The sequence below is a fragment of the Equus asinus genome, chromosome 28 (genome assembly GCF_041296235.1).
Source record: "Equus asinus isolate D_3611 breed Donkey chromosome 28, EquAss-T2T_v2, whole genome shotgun sequence".
Classification (NCBI taxonomy): domain Eukaryota; kingdom Metazoa; phylum Chordata; class Mammalia; order Perissodactyla; family Equidae; genus Equus; species Equus asinus.
This window is the reverse complement of record NC_091817.1, coordinates 47,396,045-47,419,591: the sequence shown is the minus strand read 5'-3', so window position 1 is coordinate 47,419,591 and position 23,547 is coordinate 47,396,045. Positions and strand designations below refer to the sequence as shown.

General features: G+C 59.5%; 1 protein-coding gene and 1 long non-coding RNA gene across 7 annotated transcripts in view; one reads left to right on the top strand and one right to left on the bottom strand.

The window, feature by feature from the left end:
- GSE1 (Gse1 coiled-coil protein) overlaps positions 1–23,547 on the bottom strand; it is a 404,616-nt gene that overhangs the window by 75,906 nt on the left and 305,163 nt on the right. The window lies entirely within an intron of this gene.
- Positions 11,535–13,504, top strand: LOC139042384 (uncharacterized). The gene is made up of 3 exons (XR_011499076.1): positions 11,535–11,678; positions 12,293–12,361; positions 13,038–13,504. It is a non-coding gene; the product is annotated as an uncharacterized lncRNA (long non-coding RNA).

Genomic DNA, 23,547 nt, shown 5'->3' with positions numbered 1-23,547 from the left:
AGCACCGGCACTGGTCATCTACTGAGCATGTGCTCTGTCCACTCAAGTCCAGGGGCCCGAGGGGCTTAAAGGCCCACCCTCAACGCAGCTGGACTGAGGACCTGACACCCCGTAGGGGACGCTGCATCCTGAAAAGCGGGTGGAGGGGGCTCGAGCCCCACCCCCCACCCTGCCTCGTTTCTGTGATGGGAGCATTCTGCAGGCTGTCTGGTTCTGCCCTCCTGGCAGGAACTGAGCGGGAGGCAAGAAGCCAGTTGTGGGGGGGGGGGGTCACCCCAGTGAACTGAAGCTGGTGAGGACACTGTGCCTGCCACCAAAGGGGTGGGCTCACCAGTTAACCTCCTGACAACTGGGAAGGGGTGGATGGAGAGGGGAGGCGGACCACATCCTCTGTAGAGAGTGGGAGGACCACAGGGGATGGGCTACAGAGGGCAACTACAGGAACGGCACTGAAATACTGAACAACTGGTCCAGCAAGGCCAGAGGCCGGGGCGGCATCCAGGGCTGCCTGTCCTGCAAGCCTGAACTCTTTACTTGCCCAGACATGGGAAGGTCTGGGAGAGGGGGCCCAAGGGAGACACCAGGAAAGCTTGGGGGGAGAGGTGGGGACCACCAACGCAGACCCAGTTATCACCAGCCCTGCTAGCACTGGTCCCCCGGGGACCACGGGGACAGGAGCAGGTTCTCATGTGGGAGAGCTTCCCGGAGTCCTAACAGCCTCCCCTGCGGCACCCCGGGGCCTCTGCTCAATGGCGGGGCAAAACCAACAAGAGACCAGCCCTGGGAAGCCCCTGCTGCACCCAGGAGCGCACCTGGACGTACCTGGGCTGCAGGCGGGAAGCACCCGGGCTCGTCCCCAGGACCCCGGCAGGTGCATCCGCGTCCCCAGCCCTCCCCCGGTGGAGCCCGACCACCCGGAGCCCCACGTGCACACTGCCGCTCCATCAATTCCACTGTAATGTATTTTATGAACGTGCAGATGGCGTGGCTGGGGCCGGGGGAAGGTTTTACCTTGGGATAAGAAATTAACACTGGCAAATAGCAAATTTACCGCACGTATTTTCATTTTCCTAATACCAGCACCATCTGCTAGCAATTGGGGCTCCACATCGATGTTTTTCCCCCTTTATTTCTCCCAACCGCTCTTTTTTATTTATTTTTTTCATTTTCCACAGCCAGGCCCTCCAGATGCCCCCAGGAGTGAGGGTTGATCTTTCTCCCAGGGCATCCAGGCTGTGACCCGCAGCCTGCAACCCTGCCCGGGGCCAAGGGCCATCCCCACTTTGGTCTTCTCCAGTCTGGAAGCAATGGAGGTGTCCCCCCCAAATTCCAAATGCGTTGGAGGGGTGACGGGAGCCCAAGGAGAAAGACAGACTTTAACCAACCCACACTCTGAAGGTAGGAGCTCAATAAAAACCAGCTAGACGAAGACCCCTGGCACCTGTGGCCACTTATTTCTCCCTCACTGCTTACCGGAACTATTTAAAATTAAAAAGTTAGCTACTGTGCATTGTGCACTGGGCTCCCCCCAAGCAGGAGGAATGGTGTGGGGCTGGGAGGCACGCAGTAGGGCCTGGGGGCACGGACAACTCATTTGCACGGAGGAGAGGAGGCAGAAGCTCCAAGGTTCCTCGCGACACAAGTCGCGACACAAGCAGGAAGCAGCGCCCCTGCGCCCAGGCGTGCGGTCTGGGTTCGCGCGCGCTGGTCTCCGTGGTGGGGAAGGGGACACTGTCTGTACTCAAGTCCACGGAGCACGACGGCGGGCAAGAAGACAGAGCCTCGTGGGACCTGTGAGCACCTTCTAGGAGCAGCTGTGACTCCCGGCCTCGCAGCCCGGCAGTGAGACAGCTGGGTGGCCTGGCGCCCACGGGCAAGGGATCCGTCCCAGGGGCCCCTGGAAGAGCGCACAGCCCCAGGCCAGCTGGCGGAGAGCCCCCACGGAGCAGGGATCCGAGAGCGGGCGCAGCAAGCAGGAGCAGGCCCCGGGGGAAAGCCCGTGTCACCTCCCCCAGCACTGGGAAAACGGTCCTCGGCTGGGACCCATCACTGTGGGGGCAAGCTGAGGTTTTAGGGCCGGAAAGCCCGAGTGGCCTGAGGCAAGGCTGCTGTCACAGGCTGAACTGGGTGCCCCAGATCCATATGTTGAAGTCCTAACCCCCAGGACCTCAGCACGGGGCTTCGTGTGGAACTAGGGTCAGTGTAGACGGGATTCATTAGTTCAGTGAGGTCATCCTGGAGCGGGGTGGGCCCCTAATCCAATGACCGGGGTCCCTAAAAAACAGAAAACTTGGACACCCAGACAGAGAGGACGATGTGAAGAGACAGGGAAGACAGCCACCCAAGGAGGGAGGCCTGGAACGCGTCCCTCCCTCACGGCCCTCGGAGGGACCAGCCCGGCCGAGAGCCCCCTGGGTTTGGGACGTCAGGCCCCCCGAGCTGGGAGAACACGTCTGCAGGCTAAGCCATGAGGGCGGCAACACTTTGCAACAGTCACACCTGGAATAGGACAGGACTCCAGTGGCCCGGCCTTTCTCAGACATCTGATTTGAAACCAATTACCCCCTTGGTAAGCTTCGGGCTCCTCATCTGTATGATGAGGACTGCTACTCTGACCTCACAGGTAATGGATGGGAAATTTACTATTGGTGATAATGGTTATCTGCTATTCTAGGCGATTTATATTCCATCCTTGCAAAGCTCTGTCTCCCACTGTGAGGTAGATTCTTCTATTACCCCTATTTTACAAGGGAGGGAACTGAGGCACAGAGAGGTTATGTAATTTGCCCAAGGTCACACAGCTAGTGAGCGGCAGAGCCAGGAAGCGAACCCAGGCAGGCCGGCTCCCAGTCTGTGCTCCTCACTGAGGCACCATGTGGCACCCCTGAGCAAGAAGGAGTGTAGCTCAGAGACCTGGCTCAGCGCCTGGCTTGGAAGCCCTCAGGAAGGACCTTGGCTGGTGTCATCACAGCCGGCTTTACCAGCGAGACAAGTGAGGCCTAGAGAGCAGAGGTGACTTGCCAACAGCCAAAAGGGAGGCGAGCATCAGAACCCAGACGGGTGGGTCCCACACCTCCCAAGACCAGACCGCAATTACAGGGGAGGGTTCCAGACTTGGGTGGGGCTGGGCGGGGCACTCTCCTTCCTCCTCACCCCAAATGGAGATACAGCTGGGCAGAAAAACACCCCCAAGCTAGCAACATGCCAAAGCAAGAGACTGGAGGAGCCACCAGTGACACAGGGGAGAATGCTGTTGTCCCTGGTGTCACTGATGGTGTCTCCCGTGACAGAGTCACAGTACCGCCTCCTCGGCCAGCTCTGGGCTCTGGGTACCCTAAAAACACCACCTTGGCTACCACAGCTTGGCAGGAGGGCCGCCAAAAAGGGGAGGGCAAGAAGGAAAGCCCCAGGTGGCCCGGGCCCTCTGGGGAGCCAGAGCAGTGGGGGCAGAGTGCAGAACATCCCCAGACAGGCCTCTGGTCTCTGCGGCCCTCGGGGACCAACAGGCAGAGACCTCTGGACCCCAGGATGCCAGTGCCACATGGGCTAGGCAGGCAGAGCTGTGGGCTGGTACCGGAGGGCAAGCACATCTTACAGTCCCGTCCTCCTGGCCAGCTCCTGCGACAACAGCACGTAGAAACCAACAGCTCTCCCCTCTCTGGGCAAACCGCTCCCAGTTCATCACGCCCCTTTTTTATTTTTTTCCCCATCTTTAAAAAATGCCCTGGCAACTTTTCTCTCCCATCAGCAAAAGGGAGGAGAGATGATCCAGCCCCACAGGACAGGATTTGGCTCTGGAAACTTCCCCTGGTCCGTCTTGGGCGGGTCTGCCACTGAGTCTGTCCATGAGGGTTTGGGATAAATGTTGGATTGGGGGGTGGGAGGAGGGAGTGGATGGGGCATGGGGGGGGGGTCTCGGCAGCCTCCACTTTGGCACGGGCTTCGTTCAAACAGAACGCCCCCCACACCCCCACACAGCCAGTGCAACCCCCACCAACTTTTCCGGCCAGAGGGAAGCCAGAGCACGAGATTGAAGGATAAAATTTGATTTGAAAGAATTTTATCACTCAGCCCAATGATGGCTTTAAATATTAAAAAGGCATAAAACGGAGGGAGAACGGAAAAGCAGCACCAAGTAGCAGCCTCAGCCGGCTTTTGCCAAACACGCTGCCATCTGAGAAACAACGAGCGTTTGGAGAGAAAAAGGCTGCGGGGGGGTAAGGGGGGCGACAACAGGGGACCGTTCTGCATCCAGATCCTCCTGCTTTGCAGACGTTTTCAAAGCAGCATGCTGGATCTCCCAAACCTTACCCGGAGACAGGTAATACATTCATTATTGATGGATCAGTACCCGGAGAGTGTAAATTACTGAAACAAACACGGCATAATTAGGGCATTAGAGGGAGCGTGGAGGGAAGGCAGGGTATGCCACGCTTGGCTGTGGCTTTCATCTTTGCAGGTGTTCATCTCGGTGGCAGCCAGCATCCCAGCCTGCTTACCATATGCACATCGCGGCTAGCCAGTTCTCAGCTGGGAGGTCCACTGGGAACTCCCTCCAGCCCAAAACGAGGGAGCCAAGGGCACAACCAGCCAGGCCTCTCGGGGAACAAGCAGGGGGTGGAAAGCGGGGTCTCCAAGCACACTTGAGCGCACGCACACACACACAGAGGCACGCACACACACGCAGGCACGCACACAAAGACCCAAGGCCAGTCTGCAGGCTGTGCAGCTGGCGAGCCTGTGTCCCCGTCCTCATGCGTGCCCTCAGGATTTCATGACAAGAATGAAACTGATCAGGCAGCCTCCACTTCCATAATTAGGGCCAATTGAAGGAGACAAAGAAATCTATGGAGATCACAGTGGGAAGTGGTAGTGATGAACACTGGCTTTGAAACAGCATTTTGCACTCACTGGACCATCACTGTCTTCACATAAAAGCTGCCTGCCTCCTTTCTCTCGCTCCCTCCCCTGGGGCAGGGGCGGCCAGGAGGCTGGCTCCAGACAGCTACCTCCACCAACTGCCTTTTCTGGGTCAGGCCTCACTTCTGGTGGCGCAAGGAGGAGGACCGGAGGGCTCAGGCCTCCTTTTTTGTTTTTTTGGTGTGTTTTGGCGGTAGGAACAGACAATAGGCGGGCATGAAAAGCACCCCGTCTCCCAGATGGACCCCAATCAGAGGGACTCAGGGAGGGACTGACTTAGTGGCTTTGGGACAGGACGCTGTGTGCGGGTGTGTGTGTGACTGCGTGCATGCGCATCAGGGCACGCATGAGTGTGCACATTTGTGTGAGTTCAAGTGTGACTGCACATGTGCAAGTGTGAGATGTGTGAATGCGTGTACGTATGTGTGTGTCGGGGATCCCAGGGGCCCAGAGCCTTGGAGTCTGAAGCCCCTTTCTCATGCCCACTTTACTTCCTAAAAAGTTAGGACAACAAACCCAGGCCCAGAACGGGGGGGCCCTGGAGCAGGCCAAGAGAGGTGAGACCGGGGGAAAGCGGGCTGCTGGCCGAACTGCAAACTGCGGGGCACACGTGGCCAGGGCTGCCCACGTTGGACATCGCCGTCATTCCCTGGGATTCTGGAATGAAGCTGCAGATGGGAACAGCCACCCATCTCCTCGACTGCCTGTTGCCCGGGCACAGGGTATGCGGCACACGGCGGGGGGGTGCACGTGGGTGGAAGGCTGGGTCAGCCTTGCCTGCTGTCTTCCCGAATTCGACCTGGAGATGCCACAACACCCCCTGGGGAAAGTGGTCTCCCCGGGCAGCGGCGGCACGCCCCGCCGGGAGGAATCAGGGGTTCCAGGAAGCGTCCCCGGCTGGCGTCCCCACAATTGTGCCAACCTGCTCACCACGCACGTGTGGCTCCCCTCCTCGTCCCGCAGTAACCCTCCGCCTTTACAGCAAATTATTAAAACTCACTTATATTTAATCTGCCTTCTGGAATTAATTGAATTTTTACGCTCAGCCAATGCCACAGTTTGTGCTGCCTCCCGATCGCTGGCTCGGAACAGCTAAATGAGGAGACAGGCGACCAACCACAGGCTCCGAAGACGGGCCCCGGGGTAGGAAGGCACTGGGGGGTGAGGGGGGCCGCGCAGGACGGCAGGCCCCACGCCCAGCGCCCGGAACCACTGAGAACAGAAGCTCAACTTAGCAATGCAGGGGGCCTGGGCTCAGGGCGCCCCACAATCGGTACCTAGGGGGACCGTGCTCGAGGGGTCCCCAGAGGTGGGAGAAAGCCGGGAGGGACCCCTCCCCTCACCATGGGGGTCCTCCCAGTTGATTTCGGGCCAAGGAAGCTTCACCCTCTCCCCGGGGGCCGGGCTCCGGCCAGGCCCCACAGAGGCCCAGAGAACACCAGCTCTTTCCCACACTTGGCACAAACATCACCCCAGCTCACGGGGCTTCCCGACCCCCTGAACCGCGGCCAACTTCCGCCCGGAGTTCCACCCGGAAGGCACCGGGGATCCGAGGTCACGCGGAATCCTGGCACGCTCCCTTCTTGCCGGGACACATTAATGAGAGGGGGGCTGACACCTCCGGGGGAGGACGGGCAATGTTTGAGGAGCCCGGTTTGGGGTGCTAAGTGCATCCTGTTCCATCTGCCAGGCTCGGAGTTCTAAGTGAGATGACACCAGGGCTCCTGCAGAAGCCGCTGACTGTGTCTGCTGCCTGCACCCCCCCCACCCCGATTCCGTGCCAACGGCCCACTAATAGAGGCGGGAGGAAGGAAGCCAGCACTGAGATTCTGAACAGAGCCCGCCCCACCCCCGCCGGGCATCCCCACACTGGCGGGATCTGCCTCCTAAACCCGACTACCATCCACTTGGGGCGAGGGGCTTTGAAAATGCAGATTCCCAGGCCCCTGCCCAGGTCCCGTGAGTCAGACTTGCTGGGTGGTAGGGGACGTGCGGGGGTCTGCATTTTTTAACCCCAGGAGATTCAGATGCAGCCAGCCAGGGCTGGGGACCTCGGCCAGTGAATCCTACAGCACTGGGGGCCCTGGATTCCATCCCCTCCTGCTCATGGGAAGGGCAAGTCCAGCGAAGGGTGAGGTCAGCCTGGTCCACCGAGTAGAGTGTGGAAAGTTCCGGGCGGCTGCACGTGAGGTGCCACCAAGACTCATTGCATTTAGTCCCCGGGACCAGACACAGGAGTTAGCTGTGGCCAGGTTACCTGACCCTGCCTGTCTCTGTCCCCCTCTGTGCACACACTTCTGCGGCGTCAGGTGCAAAGACCCCACGGGACCAGGTTCTCCAGCGACCTGCCTGGGGGTCCTTTCCCACAACCGTGGCACAGAAACAGGAGACGCCCATCAACCCCACCCTCCTCAGCGCCCCCAAATCCTACACCCAAAAGGCAGGCCCCCAAGGTTTCGCTCAGCCTCCACGCGGGCCGGCCCATCCAGATCCCCGGGCCTTCTGGGCCCAGCGCCTGGCTTACCAGGCTTCCCAGGACACCAGCCCCACATGGCCTTGGCCCAGGCAGCCCTCGTGTCCTTTCCCAAAACACACTGTCACTGGACACAATGAGTATTCCAGACCCCAGCGACCTGCCATCAACCCACGTGGCCACCTCAACTCTCAGCTTCCCAGCCTCCCTCTCCCAGCTTCCACCCCAGCCACCGGCCTGGCTCCCCGCATGCATGGAGGGGAGGAGGGGCAGGGGGCCTTCATCCATCAGCCCCACTCCAGCTCCTAGTGGAGGAGGAGAAAGGGAGGCAGGGCCCAGACCGCAGCTGTTGCACCAAATCCGAACTGCAGCCCTCCTCCAAGCCCGGCCCCACACGGAGCCGGCAGCCCACCCCACGCCCCACTGCCCAGCAGGCAAGGAGGTGAGGCCAGGTACAGCCGGGGCCTAGCGACTGTCTCCATCTGCTCCGGTGCCATGAAATGCCGCGGACTGGGGGCCTGAATTTTCTCAGTCTGGAGGCTGGGCGGCCCAGAGCAAGGTGCCCACAGGGCTGGGGTGGCCGAGGGCCCTCCCCTCGAGGCGCAGACTTCTTGCTCTGTCCTCAGGTCACAGACCCTCTGGGGTCTCTTCTCATAAGGACACTAATCCTATGGTATCAGGGCCTCCACCCTTATGGCCTCATTTGGTCTTAATTATCTCCTGAGGGGTCCCATCTCTGCTTTCGACCACACTGCGGGTTACGGGTTCAACATGTGAATTTTGGCGGATGTGACCCCCTGACATGCGTCAGCCACTACGGCCAGGCTGTGTGGCCCAGCAGGACGCCTTGCCTCTGGACATCGGCTGGGTATGTGTCAAAGGAGGCTAAATGCGTCCCCCCCTGGCTGAGGGAGGCCGCTCGGTGCCCCCACAGAGGCAGAACGGCAGGAGGGCCCAGGTTCAACAGGGAGGCGGGGCTCCCAGCCCTGTCCTCCCACCTGAGCTCTCGGGTCTCCCCTCTGCCCCCCAAGGCCTTCTTGCATCTCTAGGAAGGGTTCCTCCAAAGGCTCCTACATCCTCCTCGCTCACTCTCTCCGAGCTCATCTCTTCCCCGCTCTCAGCACAAAGTTCTCCCCTGTGGGACTAGCTCCCTGTGCAGCCCAAAGCCGCCTCTTCCTCTGCTCTGCTTTCTCCACACTTGCAGGAGCTCGCGAAACATCTACAGAAAGGACACTCAGAACTGGGGACCCGGTAACTTAGTCCAGGAGCCGAGCCGAGGCCCGGCCACAGGGCCTTTGCACCTGCTATTCCCGTCACAAGGCCTGCCCCTCCCCCAGAAATCTCCCAGGCTGGCTCCCTCCCTCCCATCCAGGCTCTCGCTCAGAGGCTTCCTTGGCTGCCCTGCACCCCATGCTCGCCAGCCCCTCTCCCAGATGCGTCTTTCCTCTGTAGCTTGTCCTTTGCCTACCTCCCCAACCACTATGTCAGCTCCAGGAAATCAGGAGTTTTTGTCTGTTTAGTTCAGTCCTGGATCCCCAGGGCCCAACATACAGTAAGTGCTCAATCAATGTTTGTGGGCTGAACGGAATGAGCTCGCCGTCTGTGGAGGTAGTCAAGCTGAGCCTGGAAGATTTTTCAGGGCTGGTTCAGACCTATGACTTGCTAGTCCTCTGACTTTCTTCCTGGCCCAGAGCGCAGAGGAACCTGCCGCAGGATCGCTGGGCAAGGTGCTGAGACGGGGGGCCCCCTGGAGGAAGGACAGGAGGCCACTCCAGAGAACCAACCACTGGCGGGTCTCCCACACTCAAGTCTGCGGAAATCCCCCAAACCCCAGTGCCAGGTCCTCAGGAGCGACACAGCGGGACCCCGCCAGACCCCGCCGTCCGTCCCCAGGTCCCCGAGACATGTCCCTCTGACCCCGGCTGTCCTGCCCGCAGCCGCCCAGGCTCACAGCTGACACCGGCTGCCCGGCAACTGGGCCAGGCCGGATTACCATACATTAAGACATAATTACTCAGTGGAAATTTACAATACAAAGCGCCCTCCCCAACGAGCTGGCTTCAGAGGGTTCCAAGGACACAAAGCCCGGCTGTGTCTGTGACTGACCCCCGCCTCCCTTGCGCTGGCCCCAGCCAGGGTTTCAAAAGAAGTGGGTGGTGAGATCGTGCAGGAACCCCATTCCACCCCCAGGGCAGACGCCCTGCCCCCAGGGAGGGCCCTGGGGTTCTCTAACCCTCGAGGAGGGGCTCTCTGTCCCCCAGCCCCGCCCCCAAAGCCCACTCTGGTTCCCCCGAGCCCAGGAGGCCCCCCCTTCTCACGCGGAGTCCTCTCCTTGGGCTGCGGGTGGAGAGAACCACAAATCCCAATCCACATACCGGCTGTGACGGGCAATGAGGTGTGGCTTCCAACTAACAGGCATTTATTGAGCGCCTACTGTGTGCCAGGTATTGTTAGCGCCAGGATGCAACCGTGAATGAGACAAACTACATCTCGCCCTGTTCTGGCAGAGCTTACAGTCCAGGTGGGGAGACAGACAGTAAAATACACAAGAAACGCACATCAGGTGTGTGCAGAGCAAACACAGGGTGGGTGAGGAATGAACGGAGGCGTATGCAAAGGCCCTGAGGCGGGACTATGTGTGGTCAGGGGGCATGGGGCGGAGCACAGCAGTGCCGCTAAGATCGTTGGCTTCTTTCCTAAGGAGAGTTTTGAGCAGGGGAGCCACCCGGTCTGATTTAGGGGATGGCTCAGCCTGCTGTGCCGGGAGTGGCAGGCATGGGTTCGAATCCCGCTTCTGCCACTTCCTGGCCGGAGGACCTTGGGCAGGTCGGCTGGCCCTGGAAGCCTCTGTTCATCTCAGCAACATAAAACAGTCGCAGCTCCCACACACTTGCTGTGAGGAACAAGAGGGCGTGAGCAACGGCCGGGCACCCAAGCGCGGCAGTGGGAGAAAGCGTCTGAGCCTCAGCCGTCCCATCTGTACAACGGGCACCAGCCCCGGCCACTGTCCGCCTGGCCCAGAGGGACTAAAGGTGGGGAGCTGTGTGGCTCCCCGTGTCCCCCCAACCCTGACCTTGCTGGTCTACACCGCGGCCCAGCAGCTATGCTGTCAATGTTATCAAGAGCATTAGGGTGAAGAAACTGACTTGGGGTTATTTATTCTCTGGCCATAAAACCCAGGGGCCGCCGCAGGAGCAGCTGCGCGCCACCCTCCCAGGTGTCAACACGCCCGTATCTGGGGCTGCTCTGGGAGTCCCCGGGGAGGCTCCTGCCAATCACCGCAGCCCGCCGGTGCCAGCAGGAGGGGGGCTGGGAGGAGCCGGCGCTTATCTGAAGAATCACAGAGCCTTTTGCCAGCCTCCCGGGCTCCAGGAGAACAAAGGCCGGCAGCCTCGCAACACCAGGTGGCTGACAGCTAAGGAGAGGCTCAGAGAGGGGAAGGGACTTGCCTAGAGCCACACAGCACCCACCGGACATCCATCGTGACTGCCAGCCCCTTGCTCCCCCCCGGGTCTAGGCCCCTGCTCTGCAAAAAAGAACCCAAAGAGGGCAAACCTCCTGCCACCAGGAGTCAATCCCTGGGCTTCTAACCAGCTGTGGAGGCGAGGCTGAGAATTACAAAGTGCTGGAGACACTGGGTGCCGGGGGCAGGGCCTTTATCTGTTCTGCCGGGGGTGGCGGGGAACCCCGACTTCTCTCTGAAGCTCCTGGGCAAAGGTGGAAACGTGGGTTCTGACTCAGAGGCAGAGGCTGCCACGGGACGCCGCCTTCTGAAGGAGCTGGGCCATCTGGCCCCGCCCGGCGACCCTAGACCTCTGCCTGCCCCGACTCAGCTGCCTCCTCTAGGGAGCAAGGATACTCCTGGGTAGGGGAGGACGAAATGCGCTAACAAGGGGCCCGCTGGGCGGGGCTGGGGCAGGAGGGCGGGACCCTCCTGCTTGCTGGGCTCTCTGGGCAGGCCCTGAAATCACTTCCTCCAGGGCGGGGTGCCAGTGACAGCAGGTGAACCGAAAGTGCCTTGAATGCTCAGGCCCCTTCTCAGCGAGGGTTCCCCATGGTCCTGCCGCCCCGCCCGTCCTGTCCGAGCCACTCGTCAGAGGGCGGGCCTGCGTCATCTCTGCCTCCGGGGAGCCCACCTTCCAGGACGTGGCCCACCACCCGCTGTGGAAAGAACCTCAGAGGGGGAGGACCCACATCCACGCCATCTCACTCGGCTGCTGGGGGCAAGTCCTCCCTCCTCCAGGACCTCATTCCTGTCTGGGACACGGGGACGGTGACAATGAAGGTGGATGACACAAAGTCCCTGGGCAGGGCCTGCGGTCAGGGAGAGGGCGGTTCGCTCTTGTAAACCAGGCAGCGTCGCCCAGAGTGGGTGGGGGTTGCTGTGGTGGCCAGGTGACAGCCCAGCGCCCTGCTGCCCGTCCCTTGGGGTTTGCAGTGGCGAAGCGAGGTGGAGCACGAAGTTCCCCAGGTCACAGGGGTGTGGCCAAGGTCAGCCTAGAGCCCGAATTGCAACCCTGGGCACAGCTGCCACTGAGTCCCTCCCTGGAGCTCATAGGAAGGAAAAGGCCCTTCAAGTCCCCACCGGCCATCAAAGCAGGCTGACACCCTGCGTTTCTGGGAAGAAAGGGTCTGGGGAGCTTCCTCCGGGAGCAGGGGGCTCACTGAAGGACAATGCTCCAAAGTCAGCTCTGGGCCTCTGCACATCCAGCTCCCGCCACTGGGTGAACCGGCCGTGGCACAGGGCATGCGTCCGCTGGAGGGGCAGAGGGCAGGGCCGGGCTCCTGCTGGCCTTAAGGCCACCTCCCCTCTGCACTCATGTCCATCCAGAGTCCTTCTTAGAAAGAGAAACTCTTTCCTCGGGGATTTTGTAAAACCCATTTATTTTCAAATTCCAGTTACATCTGAGATCACATCCTTTGAAACGTGCCTTTCCCTCTGGATTCCCCGCGACTCAGAAACATTCGGTAATATTGTGTATTAAGGACTCGCCGTAAAAATAAATTGCATTGTAAAAGGAGGCTCTTAACAGACAGCCGTGGCTGGAGGGTTAAATGTCTCACTTCCTACGATCATCCACAGCGGGATCAGATCAGTCATGGGGTGGAGTCCCGGGCCTGCCCCTTGCGGGACCCCGGCCTGGCACCGAGCGGGTTAACGGGCCCCAGGGTGAGACCCTCGTCCAGGTAGCGCTCCCCATCACTGCTTCCGTCCCGGGAGATCCAGGGGGACCACATGCTCCCGAAGACAGCTGTCAGACACATAAAAAACAGGAAGGGAAAAACCACACACACACACAAAAACGAGGCAACGCACCAAATGCCAAAATATCATGAAAATTCAAACAGCTAAAACAAATATAACCATAAAAAGCCTGGAATCCTAGAAAAGCGATCTCTGCAATTAAACAGTTTTCTGCTATATAGCGATAATCACCTAATTATACTATTAATGACAGTTCAACCTGCTTTGAAATAGAAGGACATTCTTCCATAACAGGATGCCAGCTGTTAGTTACAGATGTCAAACATCTTTAAAGCATTATTATTAAGGGGGAAGAAAAAACCCTATAAAATGAGCACATCCACATTTCCCCCCCTCCATGAAAAAAACCCATCACAATTAGCCGTATCGCTTTTGCAGGGCCCACGTGAAGAGAGAATGGCAAAGCCCACGTGGAAGACAGATGAGAGCGGAGGCACAGGGAGGCCGCGTCCTCCTCACCCCAGCCGGGCACGGGACGGATGGCCACATGTGCTGACCGCACCAGAAGATGTCAGGAGGATCTGTATATATTTTAGCGGCATCTTTAATTCCTTCCAGTGAAATAATTTCCGGAACCAGGATGTTTACGCCGGATAATAGACCTCCCGGCGATGCTGCCAGAGCTCCCTAGGTAAACACACGTCATCAGACGCCCGGTGGTGGAAAGCGGTTAGCTGCAGCCAGACCTGGAAGGGCCGTGGGTCACCCAAGGTGGCGGCTGCCCGCCCGCCCTGGACCCTGCAGACATATGCTCAGCTTGGTCCCTGCCAGTATTTCTCCAAACTGTGTGCGCCTTTGACATCCAGGAGCGCCAAGGTGTAATAAATATCCAACTTTGTCTTCTGACAATAGGCAGCCACATTTAATTAACTGGAGCGTAAAAAGCCGGGAGGAGGAGAGAGGGGACGCAGGGAGCAGCCACGGAGCGAGCAAGGGGATTAACCTTTTAAGCAAGCTGCCAGCGGGGCATGTTGGGGTTGGGGGGGGGGCCGGACTTGTCAGGAGGGACCGGAGACGGGCTTGACAAATCCAAAGCGGGGGCGCTGGGGGGCCGTCCCTCGCTGGGACAGCAGATCCTGACGACCCTGCCAGGCTCCCTCGAGGGGCCCCCGAGTCCCCAGGGTGGCAGGGACAAAGTCCAGGCTGCCTCCCGCCCCAGCTGCAGATGGGTGAAGAGCAGACCCTGAGGGGCCTGCCATCTAGGAAGCATGAGAGAAACCAACCCAATCTCAGCTGAACGAGGGCAGGCTGGCGTGGTGCTTTCTGGAAAGCACACGTGCCACATTCCCAAGCCTGCTCCTCCGAGGGCTTTGGGCACGGTGGCCAAGGAGTCCTTCAGAGGCACGGTGGAGATGCCCGGAAAGGAACCGCATGCTTTTAGGATCTCTTCTGTAAGGTCACTGGGTGGTCTCCTGACCCCGGGGCCTTGTCAAGCAAGGCAGCTTCGGAGAGTTCAGCTACTGCTGACCTGTGGGGATTAAGCCTCGGGCTTTAATGGGATAGACGAGGCTATGTCAGAGGGCAGGAGAAGATATCCAGCTGCTGAAAGGCACAGACTAGCGTCAGGAGAAGCCCTCCCAGCTCGGCTGGAACTTGCTGTGTGACCCCAGGTAAGTCGTTTTCCCTCTCTGGGCTGCAGCTGAATAACGGACACTGGGATTTTCCCAGGCTGGTTTCTCACTGCAGAGCGGAGGAAAAGCATTCTGGAGGGTCATTTATCCAGTTTACAACTTCCATGGCCGGCCCTCAATAGCTTCCTTTCTCTCCCACGAGAGCGCCGGGGCCAAGCCAGCCCTCTACTAGTTGGACGCCCTCCAAGAAAAACAGGCTCCGGGGGCTGCCAGTCAGAACCAGACGGGAGGCCTAGGTGCCCCACCCCCAGGGAGGGGGCACAGGCCTCCCCGACACCCATCCTGGAGAAGCTGAGCTCCGGGGATGTCCTGCTTCTGCCCCGGGCAAGGAGACGATGCCATGTCTGCCCAAGTCCTCCCAACCCCTCCCTCTCTCTCCTCCCCACCCCGCAGAGGAGGGTGACAGAGGTCACAGCCCTCCTCCTTTTTCCATGGAATTTGGCTTTGGAGAAATTTCTCTCCAATTACCAGGAAGTTCCCAAGGAGGACACTCAGCCACAAGGAGTCTGTTCTGGGCACTGATGGCCAGAGCAGGGAAATGCTCCCCGGGCAGAGATGGCAGCCGGGGCACTGGTGGCCACCTGCTCAGGCTTCACCCACTGGATGGCCCTGGTGTTGCTATTAATAGCAGCGGTGAAAGTCATCATTTGGCTCCTTAGAGTTCCCCATCCAGATGTGTCACCTGATACAGAAAACCAGCAGGTCCCCAGGACACTGCTCCCTTCAAGAGCCGGGAAACGGAGGCTCAGCCAACACTCTGGCAGCTGCTCAGCAAGTAAAAAGCAGACTTACTATGCGATTCAGCACCTCCAGTCTGGGGCATATACTCCAGAGAAATAAAAACAACCCACGTCCACACAAACACCTGCAGACACGTGTTCACGGCAGCGTTATTCACAACAGCTGAGAGAGAAACCGCCCAAATGCCCATCGACGAGTCAATGGATAAATCAAAGGCAGTCTATCCATACAAGGGAATATTACACAGTCATGAAAAGGAACAGAGTCCTGATTCACACTAACACGGATGAACCCTGACAGCATCAGGCTCAGTGAAAGAAGACAGACATGATGGACCACATATGTACGATTCCGTTTATAGGAACCATCCAGAACAGGCAAATCCATGGAGACAGAAAGCAGACTAGCAGTTATCCAGGGCTCAGGTGATGGGGTGAAATGGGAAACAAGGCCTAATGGGTATGGGGTTGCTTCTGGGGTGAAGAAAATGTCCTGGAACCACATAGTGGTGATGGCTGCACGACTTTGTGAATGAATCAAAAACCACTGAGCTGCACACTTTAAATTCACTGCATGTGAATTACATCTCAATAATTTAAAAAAACAACAGAGATTCAGAGGTGAAAGGACTGAGCAGAATTGCAGGACTGGAGGGGGACCCATACTCGGATCAGGACACAGTGTAGGGCTCCAGCCTCTACATTATGTGCAGTTTTGTGCCCTGATCCTGGGGGCGGTGGTAACTGAGAGGCTGGAAAACAGAGAGGTCATTACTGCCTCTTGAACTGGAATCTCAGGGTTCAAACCCTGACTCCACCATTTACTAGCTGTGAGACCTTGGGCAAGTCACTTAACCTCTCTGTGCCTCAGGTTCCTCCTCTGTAAACGCGGGTGGTGACAACAGTACCTGCCTGACAGGGATTGTGAAGGTTGAATCCATCCATGGGGAGGCGTTTAAACTCCTTGCCTGGGATTTCAGGCACCTCCATAAGCAGACCCCACCATGCCCCAGAACTCCAACACTCTAACACAGTCGAAACCCCCTGTTCACAGTCAAGTTCCCCGCCCTCTGGGCCTCTGCTGTGAGCCCTCTCTTATGGACACAAAGGCCCCACACCCCCTCCAGGAAGCCCCCTGGATGACTCCCAGCTTTCCCTCTCCCGCACCTGGAAGATGTTTCCAAGAACCAGAGGCCATGGGGACCCCCAGGGTTGGGGGAGCCCCCAGACACTGAGGGCAGGAGAGCCGGGTTCCGGAGCAGCCTCCTTCCAGCTTTGCGCTCCTGGCACGTCACCTGCCCTGCTCTGGAGAGTAAAGGAGGGGCGCCCGGTCCCCCTGGAGCTCCCAGGGCGCCGTGAGGAAGAACTGAAGCGTGTGTGTGCGTGTGCAAGGGAGAATCAGCGTGGAGACCGTCCACGGAGTCACCCACTTGGGGAGATTGTGTGCGCACACCCCCCCCACACGTAATAAACCATCAGAGTTCCTGTTCCCCAGGGTCCACTGGTCCCCAATCCAAAGCCACTCCTTCCTTCATCAAACTGTCACTTGGCAGCTTCTGTCCCCACCCCATCCCGACTCACTTCCCCATTTCACTGACGGGCGCTGACAGCCTCTCTCCAGCTTCCACACGTGTCCCTCACTCCCACCTCCTCCCTGGCCTCGTCACCCACATGTGACACTGCCAGCCTGACCTCCATAAAGGCCCTGCTCCCCGGTCTGGGCTCCTGTCACCTCTGAACTGTCCCTCTGCTTCAGAACTGCCCGTGTTTAACGTTACAGGCAGGTCAAGTCCTCACTACAGGGGTTCCCTATGGCCCCAAACACAGCAAAGACGCCCCCTCGGGGCTCCCGAGAGCCCACTGGCCCCTGCTGGAGTCCCCCACAGGTCAAAAGTCCAGCGTGGTCCGATGGAACTTTCCTAAACGATGGAAACCTCTTCCCGCGCCATCCAATGTGGTGGCCACCAGCCCCACACGGCCACGGGGCGCTCCAAACAGACCTAGGACAACTGAGCAACGCAAGTTGCGATTTTGTTTCGTTTTAGTTAAATTAATTTTACGTTGTGATGGTCGCGGGTGGCCAGGTTTGCCCCTCACTACTCCAAGTGTGGCCTATGGACCGGCCACATCGGTGCCACCTGTGCCTGGGGAGGATGCAGACGACCTCAGGGGCTCGAAGGAGCAAAAGGCCCCATTTGGCAGGTCAGGCCCCACCTGGAGCCCCTTGAATCAGAACCTGCCCCTTGAACCCCAGGCCAAAGGGAACTTTCATCCTCCGACCCCCGGGGCCATCGGCACCCTCCGGAGGCCCAGAAGCTGGGAGCAGCTCCCGTGCAGCCCTCCTGCTCAGGTGGCCAGGCAGGCCCTGAAGGCACGACCTGCGACTTACTTCCCATCTTCCCCTCGCCCTGCCAGGCCTGGCACCCGGCAGGCGGCCGGAACTGCCTCCACAGCTGCAGGGCGGGCAGCCCACGTCCCTGGACGAAGCAGGGCGAGGAGAACAAAGTTGGTTGCGGGCTATTTGCTTTCTTATTCCTTCCACTCGGCTCGCCCCACCGGTCCGACCCGCCGGCTGCCTCTCTGGTGGAGTCACTGGTTTCAACGAGCCAAATAAAACCTCACAGGCTTTTCATGAACCTCTCTGCAGGCCGGGATCCAGGACCACAGGGCTTTGTCACACAGCAGGTGTCAGTTCTCCAGCGGCCCACCTGCGGGACCCCGGAGGCCCCGGGGAACTCCCGGCAGGGGCGGTCAAGGGTGAGGCCTTTCCCCCTCCCTCCCCGGCGCGCCCCTCCCGCAACCACACACTTGGCAGGTGCCAGTGCTGTGCCCGAGGATCTCCCCTGACGCCAGGGCTCGCAGGGACACGGACCGAGAGCCAAGGGCGTCCAGAACTCCCCCACCCTAGAGGAGGCCCCCAGGATCAGCCTGTGTGCCTGGGACTCAAACAGGTGACACTTAATGCCCCCTGGCAGCAGCCTGCCCCCAAGAGCCATTTCTCTGAAAAGCTCACGGCACGGAGTGGCCGGCTGGGCCTGGGAACCCCGGGCCGCAGTTCCTATCTTGGCTCTAACCCCGGAAGCCACCAGAAACCTCGCTTTTCTGTGACCTCCTCTGCTGGGCGGGGGACCGAAACCCCTGCCTCCACCAGCAGGACTCAGGCAGGAAGTGGCCTCAGCGCCACGCAGAGGCTGCAGTACAGACGGGCCTGTCCAGGCCGAGGGTGGGTTCGAGGCCCCCACCCCCCGCTGAGAGACTGACTAAACCCATATAGCCTGACGTGGCTCCGAGGCCTTCCCCACGGCATGCCATGGTGGCAGTGCAACCTGAGATCCCCAGTTTCCCAGAAGTAGGGAAAACACACGTGCACAAAAGACTGCAGTGGCCAGAAGGTATCCCCTGTGCTTGGGCTGAGCGGGGGAGGCTGGGAGAGAAATTCGACGATGACAATCACACTGACAATAATACCAACAGCAGGTAAACACTCATGGAAGCACCTACTATGCGCTGCATGCCACACTAAGCACCTCCAATGTACAAACCCTCCCAGTGCTCACAGCAAGCTCAGGAAATATCACCCTCCACGCTTTAGCCCTGCGTGCACTGAGGCACAGCACATTTAAGTAACCTGCCCAAGATCTCACAAGGAGCAAACGGCAGAGCCAGGATCCAAACTCCACGGCCACCTGGTTTCTGGGTCCCGGAGCTCAACTACCATGCTGCTCCCTTATAAATAAAGGGCTACAGTGGGAGCTGGGAGCACAGAGAAAGGAGTCATCTGTCCTAAGGAAGTGAGCCCAGAAAGGTTTCCAGCCTTCTGAGCTCAGCGCTCCAGGCAGGGGAAACAGCCTGGACCAAGGCAGAGGACGGGCAGAGAAGGTCAGGCCAGGCAGACAGGTGGCGGGCCTCCCCAGGGCTTGCCTCGGATGGTCAAGGAGGAGCAGATCCCACCAGAACCACCCTGGAAATGCCAACTTATTATGGAGAACAGTTTAACCACGGGGCAGGCCCATTCCATGCCACCTGGGAGGTGACCTGATACCAACAACCATGATCGTATTCCAGAACCAACAGGTGTCCGTCAAAGGGACCCTCATCTCCATGGGGACCCCAGCACTGACTCCCGGGAGACTCCGAGAGAGGAGCGGAGGCAGACGAGTGGGAGGCAGGCATTACCATCATCAGTGACTCCACGATGCCAACAGGCTGTTGTGAAACTCAGGGGTCAGGAACCCTCTGACTAATGCTCCCCTCTCTCAAGCCAGTCCCAGCCCTGGTCTGGCTGCAACTGTGCTAATGAGATGTGAGTTATCAGCCCCATCTCTGGACCGAGAAACTGAGGGAGAGGCGCGGAGAGGGAACAGTTTCCCAAGAGCCTCCCTCCCAGGGAACTCGCCCCGTTTCTGGGTCACCAGTCTAGCCGGCTGCCCTCGACTCTGATCGGACTCTGTGTGCTGAAGTTGGAGATGAACATTCATGAGCCTATCCAGTTCCACACTTTCACTTCTGGCCCAAATTAATAATTTACCATGGAGTTTCATAAAAATCACACACAGCTCATTAGCAGCTCCCCAAAAGCCACTCCAGTCTCCCCACTGATGCTGCTGAGGGGCTGGTCTTGCTTCTGGGACAAGCAACCGTGCCTTTATTTTGAGAGACAACCCTTATTTGTACAGGACAGGTGAACCTGAAATGGGGGTGTCCCTCTGTCAGGGAAGGCTGCCCGGGTGTGGCCACATACATTTCAGGACAGTTCGGATGCTGTCCCTGGGAAAGGATGGGCTCATTCCCCTGGCAAAGGCAAGGCCAGTGACCCCTGGAAGTAGAGGTGGCAGGCGGGTGGTACACGCATCACAGACCATCATGTCCACCCAGGCAGCATCAACGTCTCTCTCCCACAGGCCCTCCTAGCACCTTGCAATGCCCCCCATCAAAGGCGGGGACTGACCCCCCTCCAGGTGAACCCTAGCCAGCTGGTCCCTCCCTTGTAACCCACAGAATGTGGCGTAAGTGACCCTGTGTGACTTCAGAGGCTGGGGCCTAGAGCGCCTTGCAGCTTCCCTCTGTGAGCTGGGACACCTGCCTCTGGAGCCCTGAGCCGTCACGTTGTGAGGAAGCCTGAGCCACACGGAGATGCTGGGACCCAGAGCCCTGGCTGAGGTCCCGGCCACAGCCAGCATCAGGTGCCAGACGGTAGAGTGGGATGAAGGCTCCTTCAGATGACAGAGTCTGGCCACCAAGTTGCCCCAGCCTTGCAGTCTTCCCAGCTGAGGCTCCAGGCGCTCAAGGGGCAGAGGCTAGCCGCCCCCCCCCCCCACCACGCCCCTTCTGAATTCCTGGCCCATGGCTTCCATAAACATAATAAAACAATATTGTTTTATAACCATGCATGTGCTTATGAAGTCCCCGCCATCCCAGGGCGTCCTGGTCCCCTGCAGACCCGCCCACCAGCCCCCTAACTGTTGCTCTGGCCGGCCCACCCACAGGCGGCATCCTGTGGTTAGGCTGAAGCAGAGATGGGCTGCAATGTGTCTGCGAGTGAAACTTCCCAAAAGGGAAATGAGGGGGAGGGCAAATGACACCTTGGTCTCTGGGCCCTTAAGATCGAAGATAAAGCTGCTGATACCTCTGACACTCATTCCCAGAGGGGGCGAGGCGCCGGTGTGAACTGGCCCTCAGGGCCCTCGGGCAGCTGCTGGCCGCCCACCTCCCCTCACCCCGCCTCCCCTCACCCTTGCAGGCAGCCCACCCCCAGCCCTACCACGGCCCCTCAGTGAGTTCAATTAAGAGCCAGGCATTATCTCCGCCCGACCCCCTTCCTCTTGTCAGATAATCACGGGAAACCAGCAAACGGTTGACACAGTTACCAAGACAACAGAAGTTAGGGCAGCAAGGAGGTCTGAAAGCTAATCCTAAATGAATTATAGGACAAGAGTGACAAGGGGGTGGGGACCCGCGACGGGCAGCTTCAAAGAAGGCCCCACTTATGAGACAAGGTGCTGTCTGCCTCGGGGCTCTGGGGGTAGGCTCTGTCACTCGCTAGAGGGTGACACTGGAGTCCTCTGGGGGGTGGGGAGGTCGAAAAGGAACTCATTAAAAAGAAATTCTCCGCGGAAGATGGGCTGGCCACAACACCCGCCGTCCAGGAAGACTCAGGGTCTGGGGTTCGCCCCATCCAGCCTTCCTGGCACTGGGGCAGGGGCCAGGATGATCTAATTGAGGCGATTCCATTTCTTCTTTACTTATTTAGAACTCCCATCTTGTGACCAGAGGGCTGTGCGGCCCCAGCTGGCTGCCAGCCATTTCGGGAGTCAGCAAAGTGGCCCCGAGCTCCTCGCTGGCCTGCCCGGCCCCATGGGGCCCACAGGCAGTGCCCTCCCCGCCCTGGCCACCACCCCCGTCCAGAATGACTCAGCCGGGTCCCTCAGGAAGGGCCCCCTCTCTGACCGCAGTCCAGACTTCAAGACATGGGCAGCAGGAAGCCTACGGCTGGGGCCATCAATCCAAACAGGGATGGTGGCTGACAGTTCTACAGCGCTCGGCCGTCGCAGAGGAACGCAGCCAATGCTCATGACAGCCCCAGGAGGCCGGCACTGCCATCAGCCCCACTTAACAGACGAGGAAACAGAGGCCCAGAGAAGTTAGGTAACCCTCCCAGAGCCACACAGCCAGTCAGGAACGAAGGCAGGATCAACCCCAGCGCTCTCGCCCCAGTGTCCTTGCTCTTATCTAGCATTAGAAAAGTCTGCTGGCCTTGCGGGCGGGTGCAGGCAAGGCCCCCCAGGCAGACCCTGCAGGGGCACCCCAAGACAGCTGTCCGCCCTCACGCACCTCCCCCCAGGATCGCAGGCCAGGAAACTTCCTCTCTAGGAGGCCCCCCACTGCTCTGCACCGTCTCCCGGCCTGCCTGCTCTCCCTCTCACCAAGCACTCCTCTGGAAAGGACAACCCCCGATTCTCAAACTGCCTGGGGACTCGGTTACCCCAGCTCCATTTCCGCAGTCGGGCCAGCTTGTGGGGCCGGTTCTCACACTCGAGCAAGACTGAGGACCCCCTGGAGGGCTCGCTGGACCCCACCATGGAGTTTCTGCCTCGGTGGGTCCCGGAGGAGGTCTAACAGCTCCCAGCAGCTGGCAGCCCAGGAACCCCGCTTTGAGAACCGCAAGGTGTTCACCCACACCCAGCCTCCATTCTCCAGACCCTCACCCCGACTCGCCGTCCCCCAGGTCCCGGGCTGTGACAAGCCCTCACGCTCTTCCTCGGGGACCCCACACTCAGAGGCCCCCTGCCCAGCCCTCTCCCTGCAGGACCCCATCGCTCAATGGGAGCCTCGGCTGACCATCCACCTCTAGGCTGCCGGGGCCATCTTCCTGAACAGCTGGGACAGGTGGTCCATCTCCACCTCCGGACCCCCTACTCCTCACCACCTCCATGCTGTTCTCTCACCTGGGCCACGACAGTCACCTCCGGGTCTCCCCCCTTGCTGCCCCACGACCGCCCGGAGTCTATGTCAGCCCTACAGGGGGGAGCCTGCTACAGCGCAAGTCACATCAGCCCCTCCTCTGCTCCCGGCTCTGCCCTCACATGTCCTACCCTCTCCTGTGGCTCATGCCCCTGCAGCCACACGGACATCCCAGGGCCTCGGGGCCTTTGCACATGCCTAACGCTCTGTCTGGGCCCTTAGCCCTCAGATCTCTCCAGGGCCAACCCCTCCCTTTCTTCAGGTCTCTGGCCACCCTTGGCCCACACTCTGGCTACCCTCCTTCCCCAGCTCTCCTTTTCTCCAGAGCCTGCACTGTGGGACACAGGGCGACGTGCTCATTGCTGGCATGGGAGCTCCACTGGGGGCTTCTCAGCCGTGTTTCCATGTGCCTGGCATGTTGTGGACACGTGGTGAATAAACCAATGGCCTAGGCTACTTTAACGCCCTGGATTCCGGCCCCCTTACAGCAAAATCAAGGTCACCCGTCACCGGCCTGATGACGTTCAAAACCCTCCAAAACGTGGTTCCGACCCACCCTCAGGCTTCACTTCCTTCCGCGCTGCTGCGTCCCTCCTCCGAGCTCACCCTTCCCCAGAACCTGTCCTTCCTGCCCTTTCTGGGCAGCCCAGCTCGAGGGCCACTATGTCCCGGGGGCCCGGCACACTCTCTGAGGGGGAGGACAGGTCACAACGCATCTGCCTGGCCTTCCAGGTCCGGCACACGGGTGACCAAGCAGCACGAGGAGAAGTACCCCAGAGCTGACCGGCCAGCGAGGGACACCCCTTCTGCAGGAGGCTCCATCCTGCCTGCTCCCTGGTCGTTCCCGAGCCCCTCAGGTTCAGGACCCCCAGTGTCCGGAAGGAGCCCTGTGTCTGGACACCACAGGCAGGGTCCCCACACCCCTGGAAAGAAAGCACGAGGGGCCGGCCTGGTGGCGCAGCAAAGTTCGCACATTCAGCTTCAGCGGCCCGGGGTTTGCCAGTTCGGATCCCGGGTGCGGACATGGCACCACTTGGCACACCGTGCTGTGGTAGG